General features: G+C 38.8%; 1 protein-coding gene across 3 annotated transcripts in view; it reads left to right on the forward strand.

Moving 5' to 3' along the window:
• Positions 1-20,231, forward strand: part of LOC139717216 (neuronal cell adhesion molecule-like) — a 113,275-nt gene that overhangs the window by 5,364 nt on the left and 87,680 nt on the right. The window lies entirely within an intron of this gene.

A 20,231-nucleotide genomic window follows, 5' to 3' on the forward strand; every position in this document is an offset into this window, starting at 1 on the left:
TGCTCCAATTCCTCCGTTTGCTCAGTGCAACGTTGATGCAGTTTGTCCAACCACACCTAAATGTTAATGGGATGCGGAGAACGAACTCACTCCATCTCTCCCTCTCTCTCTCTTTCTCCCTCTCCCTCACAGACATATCCCCCAGAGTAAAACTGTGTACAATGCTGTAGATTACTATATTCACTCATTGATAATGCTAAAAGGTTCAAAGTCATTTTGATATTTTCTAATTCCTACAAGCTGGCAAGAACAACACTTTTACATCACAAAACACTGACATTTTGTAGCAATGTGTGGTGTGTGTACATATCACTATGCCAATTTAGAACCTACAATGCTCTAGTGCTACAAGTGATAGGAATCACTTTTTTTTTTGTTGACAAAATCCAGTTTGTCTTGCATACAGTATGTATATTTTTGCGTCATTTTATGACAGTTTTCTTGGCACTGCCTTATCAACCAAGATATGTTACCATAAAGAAATGGCAAATTAATCAATGCTTTACATATAGAAGCAGAAAAAATTGTCGCATGAATATAAACCAGTACGCATGATCATAGATAGCAGTATATGAATTCTGTTCAGAACGAATAATTGTTCACCTTTTTCATTACCAAAATAACACTTTAAAAATCAAACCCAGCCAGACCATACCATACCAGATTTTTGTCATAAAGATTACTTTGCAATTAGGTATACCTGTGTTACAGTGTATTGATCCCCTCTCCCATGGCGTAGTAGTGCATTTATCTACATGTTTTTGTTGTTGTGTTAGGGTTCTAATTGAATGAAAGATATTAGACTGATTGCTTTTTTCATGCATGTTGTATGTAGTAATCCTTCAACCCACTGGTTTAATTTGCACTGTTGCATCTCATTTGGGTGTCATTTTAATTAGAGTGAATTCACACCAGCGTGAACTCAAGCTTTGTTACAATGCAGGCTCCTGGTGGATATGTGCGCAATGGATGCTTCATCCTGTCCTCGTGATTAATTAATGCGCGGAAACGCTTATTACACTGGAACCGTTATTGCCATTCCATAGTCCACTGAGCATCGTTGGAGAAGAACAGGCACATGTTTTCATAGATATAACATGTTTTCATCTTGAAGAAAAATTCTGTTAATGTTTGTTTGCTTACATTAAAACACTCGTCGAAAAGAGTTGAAAACTACGTTGTATAAAGAACATAGAATAAATAAACAGATTCTGCTGCGTTTCTGTGACTGTAGGACATTTGAAAACGTGAACTGAATGTCTACATCTTCTGCAGAGGGGTGAAATAGTTGTAGGTTGATATCTTTCAACCTTTGAATACCTTTTTCTTTTTCAGCCTACAATTTTAAATTATGGTATTTTTATCATGTTATGTCAGGAGAGTACAGAAAAATAAAGGGATTTCTCTCCCCCCCCCCCCACCCATAAAGAGATTTTCTGTCTATACAGACAACACTTGTTTTGACCCTGAATAAGAATGATGTATTTATGATTGAAAAGGAAGCTTATCACATATCTGGCAAATCCATGAGATTCCTCATATTTTTCATTTTCACTTGAGTAATACAACACTGATTCAGAATAAGGCTTGTTGCATGCATGAAACAAAGCAGTCATAGGCTGTGTTTATCTAACTAGAAAGAGAGAATCATGTTTCAAACACTTTTCTGACTGTTGTCTATGAACATGATTTGAAATATGATTCTCGGGATGCAGCATTTATCTAACCTTCATATAAAAAATTGCAATTTAGAGTGTTGCCTCTGTGCAGCTGCCTTGCACTGTTCAACCCGGGAAGTAGAAGTCAACTGCATCCACCAAACATGCCTTCATTATTCATGCACTAACAATTGGCAGAAAACACAAATGGCATGCTTTTTTCTGCAACCAGAAACAGCTGGAAATTGATCTGGGTAGCTCGGAAAACGCATCTCAAAACAGCATTTCGTTGCAGAAAGGCAATCATGGTCCCGAACGCGTTTCAAATAAGCATTTTTAAAGGCATTTGAAAACACAGTTGCATTTATTTATCTTCTGAAAATGCCTCTTCTGAAAAACGCATTTAGGCTCGTGATTCTGCCTCTCAAAATTGTTAGATAAATGCATGCATAGTAACACTTGACCAGTAACTACATATGATAGGCTGGAAGTGGAATCATATTATTGCTTGTGATCAGAGTTATATGAATCTCTATTTTTATGGCAAAAAAAAAAAATGCTTTGTACAATGCAAATTTGCTCTCTTCTTGATTGCACTTGAAAAAAGAGACATCTAGTAAGCAGTGCTTTCATTCTGATAGACTTTGTAGATTACAGTGCTGACGCCTGCCTGGTTTACTTGTGATGAGGTCGTAATTCTGCTAACGAGAATTTCGAGAAAAGTGATGTCTATGTCAGATAGCTTGATAAGTCATCAGTGTTGTCATTACAGAATGCAAATTAGGTAGCGATGCATCAGCCAGTCAATAAATTAGACAAATTGATGGCAGAAATTGATTTTAGGCAATTAGCTTGAGCAGTAATTGTCCAGAAACACCTGTTTGAGATTGACTTGTGAGTAGTGCAGAGCTAAGCAGAGTTTACAACCTTGTAATTACCCCATATTACTTAAACAACTGGCAGCCTATAAATAAATCATAAAGCATGATATGGAACATCCAATCTCAGTATGTCATGTTTGACATACAAGTACTGCTTTTTTTTTGCTTTGCAGACAGAATAGTAAAGTGTTTTTGAAATGGACACATTTTTCCAATAGTTGAGATTATCAGTGTCAGATGTAAATGTTCTAATTAATTTGTGCACATCTCTTTCATACTCGACTTTTCATCTGTTCATTGATTAGAAATGACATGAGAAAGATATCTGTTTAGGGATATCAGAAATGAGTAGCCGAAACGATGCACTTCGGTTTTATTCAAATCTCATGCAGTGTCTTGACCAGTCTGAGCACTGTGAGATATTCCATCAGAGATAAACAAACAATAGAAAGCAAAACATTCCAAACATTCCAAACAAACAAATTGCAATCTGCAAGGAATCGAGGAGTGACTACTAAATAAATTTCCTTGTACCTTGTAGAAGAGATGGGCTTTATGTATATTCGAGAAAGAGCGCTTTAGAGATAGCCAGTAAAATTCCAATTTTCAGTAAATTTGTGAATGCCTTTTGTTGTGTAGGCAGATGCATTACTCTTATTCTGGTCTGGTTTGTTGATGTGTGTGACCCCACCTATGCACTTTAAGTCTTGTTGTAAGCCAAGACCAATAAAGCAAACAAGTGCATGTCACTTTCGAAAAACATATGTGTGCACGGCATACAGAGTATCAAATTTAACGCTTTGTTTGTGTATGGACCCTGGAAAGCAGGCAGAAGTGGAAGGATTTATATATTATATATATATATTTTTTTAGTATTGCAGATATTACACTGTACTTGTTTCAAACTGGCAGGCATTTCCACGGCAAATGATCCAGTAAATTGATAAGAATCAGGATGTTTTTATTTCTTTCAAGTTAACGTCAAAGACACTTACTTGAGAAAGTGCATTGTAATTTCCCTTGACTTGGATAAGGCCATCTCACATTTCATCCACTAAATTTATTACCAGAAACTCTCAATGCTCTTTGTGAACAAGTAATTCCACGGATGGGTCAAAGTATTCCTTTCTGTCATTCTGTGAATTTTGTCTTTGTGATGAGTATGTCTGGTGTCGCTGTATGATCAGTATCTCCATGATGCTAGGATGAGAGAGAGGGAGACAGCATCTTGTCATTTCTTGATCGTTCCTTGTGCATAGTAGCATCTCCACAGGGACTGCCACCAAATATTACCTGCTCCTGCAAACCGAGATGATCACTGTCATCCGACCACGCCCCTGTCATCCACACGCATCTGGACTACATCCCTGCTTGCATGCTGTACCCGACATTGGCCTCATATTAATCATCCACTCTTGTTTACACTTGTTCTCCCCCCACAACTGAGCAGAGGTTGATGTTTATGGGATGTCGGCGGAGGGGAGGGTTCACATCGCTACCTTCATTTCCTGCTCGTATTCCGAGGAGCAATCATTGGGAGGAGAAATCTTAGTGTGGCAGACCGGTGGAGGGGATGCCTTCAGCTCCACACCAAAGTGGCTCTCAAGACCCAGGCCTGATGATAACTACTGCTGAAGAGTTTTGATGTTGTCCAGATCTTGGGTTATCTCAGTCACAGTGGACAATTTTCTTATCCTCCATTTACAGTGTCCTTCACAGAAAGCTTGAAGTTGACAACACAGGGATGACATACTGTCTAAAACCTGTCAAACATTGGATAATGCAAACTTTTCCTTCGGTTGTCGTTTCTTGTCTTTTATAAGAGAGTTAACTTCCTCTTCTATACCACAGAATTGCCATGTGTCATTTTCAATCAAGGCAAGACATGCTGTCGATCTTAAATTCTAAGTGTGTAGTATCTTGCCAATATCACCTATAATGGAGGATGCAATTCAAGCAATATAGTGCTCAGTATCACTGGACATAGCAATGACTAGTGATGCACTTTCATGGGGAATAATACAGGTTTTGACCCTATTAACATATCGAAACAATTTGGCAGATTAACTCTAGAATGATTTCAGATCAGCATGTTTAGATTGGATTATCAGATTTGGAATGATATTCAGTCTTTTATCTGTGTATGATATCTTGAAGTTATTCAGAGAAAAGTCAAGATGAGGTATGCCTACTTCATTGCCATGTGTATTTTTGGTCAGGGTTTATATCATCCACACTTGCTTGATAGGTAAATATAACAGTGAACATCATAAAGTCGCCTATGTTGTTTTGCAAGCGAGATTACCATATCTGCATGAGCACTTTTTTTTTTTTTGAGGGGGGAGGGGGGTTGGTGGTTGTGGTAGTAGTGAAGAAACAGGTTTGATGGGAGCTAAGCAAGGCTAATCAAGATTCAGATGTTTCTAAGTTAGGATGTGCATCTTCAGCCGAGAGCTCTATGTTGAAATGTGATCATACTGCTGTAATATTCAACCTACATGTAGCCTACATCTTGACGGCAGTGGGACTAGTTGTGCAAAGAAAACATGAGGTACTCTGGTATCAAGTTTGCTACCTTCTCTTCCTCTTCCTACTTCACATGATATTGGAGTAGGTGAGAACATGAAGGAGAGCCAATTTGGAAATGGGTCAGGAAAGTAAAGAGATTGTCAAATTGGATGAAATACTATGCTATGAAATTGTATACTGTGAAGTCTGGTAGGATTTGGTTCTTTCCTGTCTTGAGGTAATGGTATTGACTTGTTGAAAGCTGAGAACATTTCATATACACATGTCATGGTGTTTTGGTTTCCTGTTTAGCTGGCATGTTACTCTACTTCTAGAAGAGTTACTGTAGTGAAATGATGTGAGTACATTATTAGGTGAATGTTCTTTAGTTTATTATTACTTGTTTTCTTGCTAACTGAGGTCATGCTCCGTAGTGGTGTCAGGTGACTCAAAGCAATTAATTAATAAGGAGATGAAGAGGGATGGTTAGTGGTGTGGTGGAAGTATGCCGATAAGTGACCTCATCATGATCCCCACTGTCACACCTACTTCTCATCGCCTTCCTCAATTATTAGTCAGCCAGTTAGAGGTGGCAAAACTCACTCACACACCTTTCAGTTTGAGACCAAAGTCATTTTGCTGTGGCGCCACGTTGACGGCATCAGTGTCATCTCAAACTGGCCAATTTTACATTATCATGACTTCTGTATTGGAATGGGAAATGCAGTCATCTCTAAGTTTTGTTTGTTGTTTGTCTGTTGTTGTTGTTTTCTTTTTTTGGGGGGGGGGGGGTTAAGTCTTAGAGTCTACCAAGAATCTTCAAGCAGTCTTCAGAAAACAAAGCCTGCTAATTTTTACATGAATGTATTATGTATGAAAATGATGCTTTTTTGTTTCTTTGATAAGATATAGGGTTTCAACTGCTGAAATTATTTTTAGACATCTGTACCTTGCCCCCAAACCCCCAACAAGCAAGCAAACAAGGACCATCACATTAACAGTGGCACATAATGAAATGACATGCCTTCAAGGCATTGTGCACAGAGAGGGAAGTAAGGTTTGGAGGAGTGACATCATCATGTTTTCACTGAAGCATCCTGCCAACCTCTCCTCCAGGAACATAGAGTGCTTCTAGGAAGGAGTGAAGGTCAAGAATACCATTAGTCACCTGCCATGGATCTTGGAAAAGAGGTTGGGTCAGACAAGGGGGGGGGGGGGGGAGGGTGTGATCTTGCTTTCGAGGGAAAGCGTAGGTATTCATGAGAAAGCCTTCTTTTGGTGTGATGGGTGAAGGAGCCAAGGAGGCCATCATGTTACTGATGTGGTGTCAGTTCCAACATTAAGTCAGGAGCATCAAGTGAGGAGACCAGTCCTGGGTGTACGAGAAGACGTCTCTACTAGGTGAATGGATACGCTCTGTAACAGTACCTCCCACTTTTCTATCAAGCTTGAAATTCAAGATGAGGCTGTTAACTTGATTTGACGGGCCACTCGACAGAGAAGCTAGGCACCTTTTGCCATTTGTTTCTAGGAAAAACAAAGTCTGTATTTCTCATCAAACAGTTGACAATTTGATGTGAAAAACAAAATCTGTATTTCTCATCAAACAGTTGACAATTTGATGTTGTCAGAAAGTGCTCAATTACCCTGGATTTCCTAGTTTTGATAATTTCAAATACTAATTCTTCAGCTGAACCACCCTGGCCTTTTCAGATGAAGTTTTGAAAACATAAAATGCATCTTCTGGGAAAATGTTACTTCATATTAGATATTTGAATCAAAATGCATGCTTGAAGACAAGCTATGTGTACAATGTAATTAGAGACTCAAGATGATATGAAATACATGAGATACAATGGAAGAATATAGGAAAGATATCATCTCCAAAGGCCTTGTTGTAACCCATTCAGTTCTGAACCACATTTCTGTGTCTAGCTCATAGAAGATCATCAGGCTGAGATGGAGGCCCCCAGATCAAATCAAGGATGCATGAAGGAAAAGACTTGATGAATTGAGGCAAGGCCTGGAGGACTCTGGAATGAAAAGAGAAAGAAAGAAAGAAAAAGAGTGAACAGTTTAGAGAGGATGAATAGGTGGAAAGGGTGTGGTTTTATCAAATAAGAATCTGGTAAGATGCGGCAAGATGAAAATGCTCCATAGAAATGCAGCTTTAGACATCTGCACCTCAGTCCTGCATGGAATGTGGTGTGTGCATCCCTTTCTACACCCCTCCAATGTGACGTATAAGTGATGATAATGAATTGTAAATCAATCTGCACCTAAATCCAAACTAAAGGCAAAGATTGAGGAGGACTTCTTTACTAGAGGTGTTCAGCTTTCCCTTTGCTATTGTCATCAAATACTGTAAAATCATAAATTTTTGTGTGCATGAAACTTGCGAGGAGCCAATATTCGTGAAAGTAAGATGCATGTGATGTTTTTGTCTACACAATGCACTGAATGCCAGTAGAGATTCACAAAAATTTCATGCCATGAAAAACACCGTTTGCTCCAACTCGCAAATAATATGTTTTTAGTTTTCCAGTAAGGAGATCTTCCTGTTTTGAGGATGGCTGATTGTGTCAGATTGCAGAGATGATGAGAATATTCTGTACTGTTTATTCAGCATTCAGCTAGTTGGAATTCTTCAAGTCTCTGATGTTAGAACTTCTCATGAATTCCTTCTCTCTATTTTTCTCTTCCTGTCTTTGTCTTTCATTTTGTCCCATTCTCCAAGTCCTTTCCCCTGACATGTATTCTTTACACATTGAATTTATTTCTCTGACTCAAATCATGTGCACCTGGGTACTTGGGCCATTTTTGTCGTTGTTTTTCTTTCAAGAACATCATGAGATGTCAATTTCACTTTGAAGAAAGGAAAGGTCATGATTGGAAGGGGCATTAACAATATAGTTTCAAGATGAGCCAGTCAAGGATACTGTCTAGTGCATAAGTGATTTTTTTCTCTTACCAAAGAAAACAATCTTCAGAAGATATCCACTTTGATCATCAAGGCTGTTTGAGACGTTGATAATATCATTGTTATTTCAACTGAGATGATCTTCCTGTAGTATGTTTAACCAGACATAAGTGGTTATCTCTTATCTACACACTGGAAATCACATTGTGCTGTCATTGCATAGCATAAAGTCTGTTTGCATGGAATTTGGACTTAATGAGATTTTTATTTTCTGCCACTTTTGGTCATCATTGTAAATCAAATCCTTTTTGTGATTTCTGCAGTGAGGGCCATAGGGTAATCGTGGATTGTCGATGCCATTTTCATCAACAAGCCGATTGCCTGCCAGAGTGATTAAATTTGCATCATAATCATGCCAGTCCTGTCAATAAAACCAATTACGGTGATGGAAGATCAGTGAAGCCTTCCTAGAACTAGCTGCCCCACCCACCCAATTATCAAATGTTTGTTGGGACTGTCAGTAGAATCTCATTTTATCTATCATGGAAAACCAAGGACACTGAAGAATAATGCTGGTCGGTAGTATTAATGGATGATCTGCATGGGATATCCAAAGATGATACGTAGAAGTGTTCATACCTCTATGTAGGTATAAATGTAGATAGATAGATATAGTATAGATAGATAGATAGATAGATAGATAGATAGATAGATAGATAGAAGTATGAGTAGATAAATAGGTATCTGGTTGGATGGATACATGGGTAGATAGAAAGCAGAAGGACAGCCTACAAAACAGAGAGACAGAAATAGGGTGAGATGGAAATGACACAAATATGTTTTGATATAAATTGTGAATAAGAATATCATGTTATGTAGGCCTACATGATTTACGGAAGATCCCACCCAACACAACCCCTTGCATTGTCTTTTTCAACAGATATAAATGAGGTATCCTCTGATATATTCCAATTGAATACATTATTGTGGAATCAATACCATTCTGGTGCAAGCAGTATACATTTGAGAGAGCGCTGAGGAAGAGGCCAAGGCAGTTTGTGAGGGACCAAGGCAGCCTGATGCTGGAGGGAGGGTCTTGGTGTCTTGACTCTGGGCACACCGTCACCAGATGAAACCATGTTTATTAGATTCATATTGCTGTGGTATTCCCCGGGACATTAGATTAATGGCTGGCTGGGGTATGCCCGAGATGGGGAATTTGAAATGGGAGAATTCAGAAGGCAGGAGGATGGGGGGAAAAGAGATGGTAAATAGAGGGATGCTGCATGCAGACCTTGGTAGGGGAAAACATTGTAGAGGAGACGAGGGTTGGGGGAGGGGAAGAGGGGAGGGGGAAATTGGGAGTGAGGTTTGAAAGGAGATGGGGATATCAGAGTTTAAATGGGATGAGGGACCCACAGATGGAGCTCAGTCAAAGTGGAACCAGAGTTATGACGCTAGAGTGGAAGAGACCATTACTGCTTGGAGTAAGATGAGTGGAGGATGGGAGGAGAAAGCAGGGTTGTGATGGAAGAGGAAGGCCATGATTGAGGTAAGAATTGGGTTCTCGAGAGAGGGCTGGAAGAACTAAAGCAACTAAGAAGGAAAGGATGTAGATGTTTCTGGAATAATTTGGCCATGGAGGGGTAAAATGCAAAATGATAACAATTGTAGAGGGAGAGGGAAATGGGAGATAAAATGGATGTACAGCTCAAACTTACGTCAATACACATGGAGGAAATAAATGAGATGGTATATAGCTCAGTTTTAGAAGATAGTTCGTGCTGAGAATTTAAAAGAAGTTGCCCATCCTGTAAAAGATATCAACGAGTTGGGGGTGAAAATGTGGCAGCACTCGATCTCCTGGGATAGGGGTCTGTTTTTCCCATTATTTCGGATATATTTTCTTGCCTTTTCTTCTCCAGTTAGTCACTGCAGCTCATTATTGCCTGAGTGGGAATATCTCTGCCATTGAAAGATGGAAATACATCGACGGGGATTCAAACATTTATGATTGAATTACGTCGCTGAGTGTTTGATGTGAAATGATGATGACGCTTGTGGAGAGACATTCAGACATCATGACATAACATGAAATACGCCCAGTTGGAAAACAGGTTCCCGTCAAATATTCAAGTCGGGTATCTCCTCGGGCTGATGAGGAGAGCTCACTGGTGGGACATGGTGGACGGCCCTGTTACGAGTGACATGAATCTTTCATTTTATTGACTCTGGCTGGGAACATGAGCAGCCACAAGGCGGGATGCACCAAGGAAGAAAAAAATTGTCAAACGAGATGGAGAAGCTTTTCGGCGCTTGCCTTAATGAGTCAGACAAGAAATCATTCACAAGGTCACAGACAGAATATTTTCAACATAACCAGGGCTAGTTTAAATTGAAAAATGAAATCTGAGTGAATTAGTGAAGAGCGAAGGCAGGGTGGGGGATATGTCTGTCATCAAATTAATCCTGAGTAATTTGATGTGAACCGTGCTTCTGCCTATAGTTATGATTACCAAGTCGATTCAATTTTGTGGTGATGTTCAGCATGTGTGGCATTGGTGCATGTAGTCTTGTATAGTACAATCCGTGACTGTCTGTAAATTGATTGTTGTTTTTTTCTCTCTCTTTCAAAATGTCAAGAATATCATGAACTGTATTTCAGCAAGTTAAACACAGAGAAGTAGGTTGGTGTAATTCTGTGCCGGATGGGAAGGTAACTGACACAAAACTAAGAATTGCATAAATCAAGGAAAAAAAAAATGACTTCCAAAAGTGGAAAATATGAAGAAAGGATGAACAATTCTCCATCTGGAAGGGATGCCTGTATGACAAGCAGCTGTAAGCAAGGGAGATGAAGCTAGAACTTGACCAATGTTTACCTCTTATCTGTCAGCAAGGAGGAGAGAGAGACAGGAAAGAAAGATGCTGGAGCACTTAGCTCATATCATGAAAAGGATTAAAACTTAATCATCACACTCCTCCTCCTCCTCCTCCTCCTCCTCCTCCTCCTCCTCCTCCTTCTCCTCCTCCTTCTCTTCTTCCCTCTCATTCTTTGCATCTATGTCCTCCGTCTCCTCAATACAAAAGATGATGCTGTGAGACAGCTGGTAGACATAGTAAGATGCTGGGAGCTGCCAAGTCTCTCAATCTCAGACTCTCAGACGTATTAAGTCAGAAAGCATTTGTTATGGACCGTAAACTACTGCATTCCTAATGCAGTCTGGCTGCAGACTCTTACTGAAATGGTTTGAAGTGTAACCATGCTACATTTGGAAGGCTGTCTGTGGGAGGAAAACATCCTAGCCAGCAAATCACTAAAGGTTGGTAGAAGCCTGAAAATCTCCTATTGTATGATCTCCCCAACTGATGAAAGTTTTCCGCAACATCCTGAGAAGTTGGTCTGAATTGGTAGACTAGAGATGCCTGCATGGTGGGGGATGGTAAAGGCAAAGAAAGGGGGGGGGGGTTGATTGAAAGGAAACAGAGTGGATGTGTGATGAAGTGTTAATGGCAGACAAAATATGGAAGGGATGAAAGATGACAAAGTAGAGACGAGTGAAGAGGAATGAATAGTGTGTGGATTCAGGGGCCTTGATATCTCACAGTGATGAGGGCAGGAGGTATCATTATGGCTGCAGTATTGTGGTCAAAAGACTCACCATCTTCATACAGGCAGGTGATTTCTAGGGGAAAACTTGTGTGGGTTATCACATCAGCTGAGAAATGGAGGTTACTGCCAACTTAATTTTCTGGCATGTTTTACAAAGAGTATAAAGCACACTCTAGACTTACCCAAAGACTTCATAGAGACAAAAACAAACATATTTCTGCAATGGATGTTCCTGCAATGGCATTTTTTTCTCTTTTAAATTACATGACTAAATCTCACCTTCATTTGTGATGATGAAATTGAGAAGTGAGCATGAGGCTGTTTTTGTTTACATGCATTGTGAGAGAAGTATTATGTATGCAGCATGCTCCCCCCCCCCAAAAAAAAAAAAACACAACAACAACAACAAAACAAAAACAAAACAAAACAAAAACCAGCAGGCTACCATTTAGCTGCTAAGGGAATACCGCTCTGGGTTCAGAGAATGCCGCCTGATCTTATCTTGTGCTATCATATAACTTGACCTTTTTTTCAGATTATCAAAGAGAAATGAAGCAGCAGAGCGGGTGTCCTCTAAAATGCTAGGGAAATAACTTGAAAATCCATATTGTCGTCCAAAGCATCGGAAAATGATGCACTCTATAGCCTTAAAGGAGTGTGTCTGGCATTGATCATTTGTTGGCATTGGTCAGCATTAAATTTAACTATGTCCTTCTGAAACTCAGGAAAAAACAGATTATATGAACATTCAGCTATGGGGAGTGGGTAGTTTTCTTAGTAACTGATCTTATGAACTTGTTAGAAAGTGGGATATAGTCAGTTTCCATAGTGAAGTAACTTGTGAGCTGATAAGTAAAATGTTCAATTTCTGTGGGTTTCAGAAGCTGGACCATTTTGTTCTGAATCAAATCATGTGTCATATCAGCTAATATGAAGCTAAAGTGTTAATCCATTCCTTGCTGTATATGGAGGTGCTGAGTAGGACATGGCTGACCACAGCCCATGACCATTGGTGATGGGCCAGGGACATCCTAGGGAGGGGATCCAATTAGCGTCCAACATCCACAGCCCTGCCGATGTTTTCAGTCATAATATTTCTCCTTCTTCAAAAGATTCTGGCAAGATACAATGAAAGTGAACCCCAGTCTCAGGTCTCAAGGGTCATTGAGCAAACAATATGTCTATATCTTATATACTCATATTTCAGGGCTAAGTCACTTCAAGTTTCTGCCCTCTGCATTCTCTTTTTGTCATGTGACATTACATTCCAGAGCTTCATATAGTTCTTTGTTTTCTTCTTCTTTTTCATTTCAGTATTAGAGATGTCTTTTTGGATTTTTGATCATGAATGACATTGCATATGCTTCTGTTATAGTGATTACATATCCAGACATATTTTAGCATATTTCATTTTACCATTATGTAGTTATTATCATATTCAAAGTATATTCATGATATTTAAATATAAGATTTTGCAAAATTTGCAGTTTTCCTCTAGGAGGCTTGCAGTCCAAGTTGAGTTTTTATGTATTTGGGGTTGAAGAGCTACTGTTATTTTCTATCCCTGCAATATAATTTTTGTTATCATAGTGCTGTATATCAAAATTATTATTTGATGATATCTCCAATTTATACTGTTCCAGCCTCCCCTAATTAGTTTATAAAGCTTATGTGCTTTCCCACTTCATTAATGTTTTATTACTGTATTCTTTTGTTAGAAACCTTTCTAAATAGTCTATGAATCTTCATATTTTTTTTTTAAAAGTCATAATGGAAATTGTGTGATGGAAACCATTCCTTCTGTCACTCTCTCTCTTTCAAACTTGTCTCATTTCATCCCCTGTCTCCTTGTCCTGTTCCTGTGTCTCTCTTTGTCTGTCTCTGTCTGTCTGTCTGTCCGTCTGTCTCCCCTTTTTCAAGCTTCACACTCTGTCCCTCCTGTTTTAATCCACTCCCCTCAAGTTAATCTTATCTCCGTATCCTCTGCCTGCCGCCAATCATTCTAATTGGGAAGATAGGAAGAAGAAAATGATACCATTCCACCAGGCTGACCCGATAGTGACCTCCCCGCATCAGCTAATAGCTGGATATGAATGGCATAGATATGAGAGAGTGAAGACATCACATGAGTAGTGTGGAGATGTGGAGGTGGAAGAATACGTTATTAGCTTTCATCTCACCATGTGAGATCTCAGACTCAGTATGGTGCCAATTAGTGTGAACACTTTTTTTTCTTGCCTTTTTACATCTCTTGTTGGAGAGGATGCTTTTTCTTCATCACCTCTTCCAGAAATACTTCAGACCAGCAAATGATCTGTTTCAGCTTTGCCTTTCGAGTCATGAAATGTACAGTCCGACCTACTGGTTTCTGTGTGCATTGTTAGTTTCAAAGTGATGATGCTGTTGTCGGTATGCAGTGATATCATCAACAGACACAAATTTTATATCGTAATTTCGTGAGAGATTACGTCATGTATGAGATCCCGCTAGTGCGCGCGCCACTCAATTCGTTATCTTGCTTACACGCGAATTTCTGTGCATCGGAAAATTCGCCGGAATTGCAATTTTACATTGTAGTCATATTACTTTTTTCATTTAAATCACATCTAGTAAAGTATGATGTACTGATTATTGATTATGAACATAATTGGGTAGAGGAAATTTAATTGAAAGTCAAACCTGTTCAACTGACTTTGTTCCAGTTTCTGTGAAATTGTGGAGAGCAAGGAAGACGGTAGAGTCAGAAGTATCAAGAAAGCATTATTTAAACCTTATGCTACGTCAGGTTTTAATAATATGTGAATAGCTTTCTACATATCTTGTTGAATTTCATTTCCTTGAGCTATTGACAAAGGATAGCTTTGGTCAGTCTAGCTTTGGATATTTGTGTGGATTACTTCATATTCATATTCACATTACAAGAAGTGATATATGTCTACCACTGTAGGTGCACTAAATGAATCTTCCCTCCAAAGGAATACACATAGTCAATTGAAATTATTTATGTCTTCTTGAGCTGCTTATTCCATCAGCCCTGCTAATTTTCAAGCTCCTCTTTCGACTGAGACGACTTTGAAACCCGGTGACATTTGGGTGTGTTTACGCCATACATCAGTTACCTGTTATGAAGAGACTGACAGTCTGTTTAGGCAATGTGCAGCCGTTGATAATGATGTTGAGTTGGTGATGGTCTGAATTCTACTTGCAGTAGCACACGAAAACAACTTAACAACCTAAGAGGCACGTTGAGCACTTCTTCGCTTTTTAACCCATCCACGTACGGGCCTCTGTGTAATCTGTAATATCGTGCCTGCCTAGTAAGTTGGCCATGAACTTGGGCGCGATCTTCCCTACGGCGCGATCTACACGCGAAGAGCATTCATACGTCATTGAAAAAACTGCCTGTGTCATTCCCACTAGGCAGGAGGGATGATGCGTGTACACTCGTGCTAATATGCACTTAGTTGACTCAATACAGCACTAGTTTATGTGAATTTTATGAAAAGAAATAATAAATTGTGCAGGAATTATGAAAAAATATTGTTTCTGTGTATTTCATTGATAAATCCTCTTCATTTCAAGCCATCTGTAATCACATCTTACCCATTTGCGAATCGACGTGTCCATAATGTCCTCGAGCCCCCCCCCCCCCCCCCCCCCCCCCCCCCCCCCCCCCCCCGAGATAGCTCTGGAACATTCCATTCAATGACGGGGTTTTTATTTTGCAACGTTATCTAATAACTCTCATGTAAGCAAGTTCTTGCTATGGCTAATCTATTTTGTAATGTATCATAATCTATCTATGCTGAGATAGCCTAATTCAAATTTGCAGAGACATAGAAAAAGATTTGTTTTACAATCGTGATACGTTCAACTACTCATTTACCCTGTGCTGAAATCCGCATGTCTGCTCCGCACATGTTATCGCTATCGCTCAAACTTCGATCGCGATGGCTTGTGTGTGTACAGGTACACAGTGCTAGTGTGACGTGTGTGGAGAAGCATGGGGCTGAAAAAACACGAACTCCATGTGGTGTACAGTCAAAAACAAATCGGACGTTCGAAGTCGTACATTCTAGAGCTAAAACAGACAAATAGCGAATTCAAAGTCCACTGAAAAGGTCTTGACATTGTAATGTATGTTCCAAAATCATGTCTGGCTTAGTTTTGAGAGAATTTTCTACACGTACGAGATCAGGAATGAGATCGGTGAACTGGCTAACAACGTGTGTACTGTGAACATGTGACTGGCTTGTGCACATGGCCTACTAGCTAGGTGATCGTGAGAGTGCGGCAAGAACGCTAGGAATGCACCCGAGATGCGGTGTGTTGCAAATTCTTGGGGTGAAATTAGACTTCCTTGTTCAGCCCGTCTAGTATCTATATTTTTTTTAATAATTCTAATTCTTCATAAAATCACGATAAAAAGACTTCATATATTCATTTTATATTTTAGAAGCGTTATATGAAATATTTTGGGGTTTTTTTCAGTCCAAGAAAAAAAATAGTTTGAATAAAAAAATAATAATAAATAGTAGTCGTTCTTGACTCAAGTCTAATTTCCTGCGCCTTCTTGCAGTTACCCCGCAGTTGCCCATGGATACGATGCATAAATAATCAGCTGTTTACTGAGTCGTACTAGTGTACCACCCTACTGCTCTTGTTCAAATTGAGAGGATTGTTATTTTATCGGCGGCACTTAGTTTTATAACCTCATCCAATAAAAAGACAAATTCAAACATCAAATGGTGTGACAGTTTTTGTCAGAATTCCCTATCAATTTCAACTTGTTGCCAGGATAGTTTTCAGATTTCACTTGCTTCATTATCGAAGCTGTTTGACATTTGAAAGAACTGCTCCATAAGAAATCACCTTTCATTTGTTATTTATTTTCACAAACAAGTATTTTGGTCACTTGAATATTTCTTATTATCATTTCAATGTCATGATATTTCATGATGGTTATGTATTCTGTCTTTACATGGCAAGATGGGATTTTTTTTTTCCATCCAGGGTCAAAGAAGAAAGTGACAGGAAGGAAACCAAAAGGATAGGGAGGAAATGAAAAGGATACAATGAAACACCTGATCAGCAGGCTCTTTTTTATTACAATGGTGAATGCAGTACATCAGAATTTAAGTACAGTTCTAAATAATTTATCAGTTGAAAAATGAGCAAAGAAAATGGATTTCATCGAGTTCTAAATGAAAACTAATTTAGCATCGCCATTATGATTTAGATCTAGAACCTAGTGCTAGTACTACAGAATAGACCTGATGCAAACTTGTTGTCAAGCTTTTGGTTGAGTTTCTTCAGAGACACGAATTTTGGTAGCACAATACCCGAGTGAATAAGAAAAAGGAAAAAAAATATGAATACACAACTGTAATGCAGGTCTCTAGACCACTCCCGTGCACGAGTGAGCATCAGCCCCCGTTTCTTCAGTGTCACTCTCGTCATTGGCCTAGGCTAGGCTACTCGTGTCGTAGTTTTACTCGCCATCATCAATGTCATACATGGTTACACAAAATAAATTACATCTTGCCATCACCTCAACCACAGCAAAACCCGGAATATCACTCCCATCATAGTCACTCTCAGCTCACAAAACGTATCAGCAAACGATACAGACATCGCAGACCTAGCTAACTAGCTCTAAACATAGTTGTAACTACGCCACGTTAGACATTAGTTGTACACAAAAATGAAACGGAGGTGAAAAACTAGTAATGAATACACGAAGATCATCAACGATGGCATATTACCGTAGAAAAAATACACAGAACATCTTGCACCAAAAAGAAAAATCGAGGTAAAAAACTACGATGAGAAAAACTAGGGTGAAAACACGATGCTTGGAAGACGAACGATGAAGACACTACGGCAAAAATGCTCACACGGAAAACAAACGAGTGGGTACCACACAAACTACGATGTTTACGCACATACGTAGATAAGCTACATCGTGTTCAATCAAAAAACTCAACAAACACTAGGACAAAAACTCACCTCTAAATTGTTGCAAACGAGATAATCACTTAGAAAAAATGAACAAAACACTCTCAGAAGTACGATTGTACTCTGAGAATGAAAGATATAGAATGATACGAAAGCAAAAGAGAGAAAAGAGAGAGAGAAATGGACGGGAAACCTAGAGAAGTTACCCACACTCACTAACGTAAATGGAATTCAACACACACACCCCCCGTGCCCGGCGCCCCAGCATAGCAGTACACGTACACACACAAGGAGATATCGTCAAGCACTCTATGAGGAGATCGATATCACGATACCGCGCGTAAGAAATCACTGCAGTTGCTGGGGCAACAAAGATACATGCGCGCTGTAAACATGAATATTGATTAGTTTCTCAGCAGGCTCGAACCCCTGGCAGGTGTTTTGGCCAATAAGAGACATTCTAAAATATGTTTCTTTGCATAAATTATTTTTCTGAGTCCCAGTAAGGATCTCTGTGATTGGCTAGAATTATTCTACAGCTCCTGGCCAAGCCTGAGGTCCTAGGACGCCCTCTTTTGGTCATAAATAATAAAAACCACGTTTTTTGTGGGAGCTGACGGGGATGGGTTAATTGATGTTTTAATTATCCAAAATATCCTTGGGTGTCCCTGTTTATTGGCTGTCCAGTTTGTATAATTGTCAAGATGAGATATAGATTCATTATATGTGGTCATTGGTCACTTGGTCTCTTTGATGAGCTGAAGAGTCAGTGTTAGCCTTTCTCATGTTATGTTTAAGAATAGAGTTTGTCAAAATAGCAACTCGTGTACTCCAAGGGTGAAGAGTTCTAGTGCTAAAGTAGTCTTGTTTATTATGTGATAAAACCCAATGAGATTTCCCCTGATAAGTGTCCTGTAATCAGCGGAAAACTCTTTATGACACTGGACTGCTGGACTTTGATGTGATTGCAACTCAAGGTGCTGTTAAGCAGTGACCACTAATGACCACTAATGCCAGTCTTGCATTAACTTTAGTTTGAGAGAGAAAAATGTTAGTTTAAGTTGAAAAATGCTAAAAGGGTTCTTTAAAATTCATCAAGTAAACAGCTTTCTTCATGAGAAGATGAGGAATGATATTAAGAATGAATCTGGTGATTTCTTTGTTAAAACAGCTCATGGATCCACAACTACACATATGTCCCAGAAATTGCACAGTATTGACATACCAAGGTCTTCAATTCCATTGTTGAGGGTTCTATGTCTACAAGAATGCCTTTATTTGGATGCGTATTACTACCACTTGTCATGTTTTCCTGTTTTTTAGTGGAATCAGTGCTATAGTCTCTCTTTCTCTTTCTTTTGCAGAGGAAATGTCAAAACTGACAAAATCTCTTCCTGCTGCATAGGAAATAGATCCCCAATCCCCAAACACAAACAAACATATCCTCTATCACCATGACAACAGGAGTGCTACAAGCTTAGCCTTGCATTGGTATCATTGCTCAGGAAAAGAACTGCTAAAGTTAAGACATATGTGATTCTTTATGAATTGATCTATAGATATACTTTTTCAGAGCTTGTGCAATTAGTTCTGTTTTGTATTATCATGATATATCAAATATAAAAGATGGAAACATCCTTAATTTGAAATTGTCACCTACTGCTTGCCAGAGGCAGCACTACTATTAAACTACACAATTGTCCAGTATGCATATTCTTTTTTTTTTTAATTGATTTGTTTTTAGCTCTCCTTATTGTATTGGTAAATCTTGTAAAGAAATCCTTATTGATACATCTTTGGTTACAGGTAATATGCATGAAGTCGTACATGACAAGTCTATTAACGTGAATCCTACTTTTTAAATCTTGATTTTGCTAGAATAGATGAAACATGTGTCTTTTCGTTTGATGACATCACATTGACTGCAGTTTATACTTGGACAGGAGCTTCAATGATCACAATTTACATGTTTGCTCAGTTAATCTGAGTCCTATCATGAGGGACTGGGTATGTATCCTGTGGAAGGTTAAAGCTTAGCCATGGTAGGTTGTCATTTCCTGGAATTCTTTCTTGCAGGGTCAGGGTATGAGCTTGAGTTTCTAAGAACATTAGTGCTCCCCAACCACTCGAAAAAAAGATGTGAATAACGGACTTGGTCCAAGCAGTAGGCACGTTTACATGCAAGAGCAATTTTTTTTTTTTTTTTCATTGTGTAAAAAAAAAAAATCAATTTTATTTGCCACCATTCACACTTAAATCCAAAAAGGGCAACTTGGCTGCTATGAGATTTGAGCTTGGATAGAAATGAATTTATCAATTTTCCTGAAATAGAAATTTTATTTAATCAAAGGTGGGTAGGTTTATAAGCATTGTTCCAAATATCAGATGAACTAGCACCCTTGTGGTTTTGCTTTTTAACAATTTACTGAAGATGAAAATAATTCAGTATTGACACCACAATATAGAGGAGGTCAACTTTACAATCAGTGATACCAATAATTCAATATCCCCATAAACAAAAAAACAAAAACAAACTTACGATAAAGGCCTCCTGGTTATCAGCTGACGATATCTTACATTGCTTTATCAAAATGTACATCTAAACTGTTGTCTTTTGTATCTATCCATCTATCAAATTATCTATCTATCTATCTTTCTTTCTTTCTTTCTTTCTTTCTTTCTTTCTTTCTTTC

Source organism: Diadema antillarum, unplaced genomic scaffold (genome assembly GCF_040938485.1).
Source record: "Diadema antillarum isolate AM-2024a unplaced genomic scaffold, OU_Dant_1.0 scf00000072, whole genome shotgun sequence".
Classification (NCBI taxonomy): Eukaryota; Metazoa; Echinodermata; class Echinoidea; order Diadematoida; family Diadematidae; genus Diadema; species Diadema antillarum.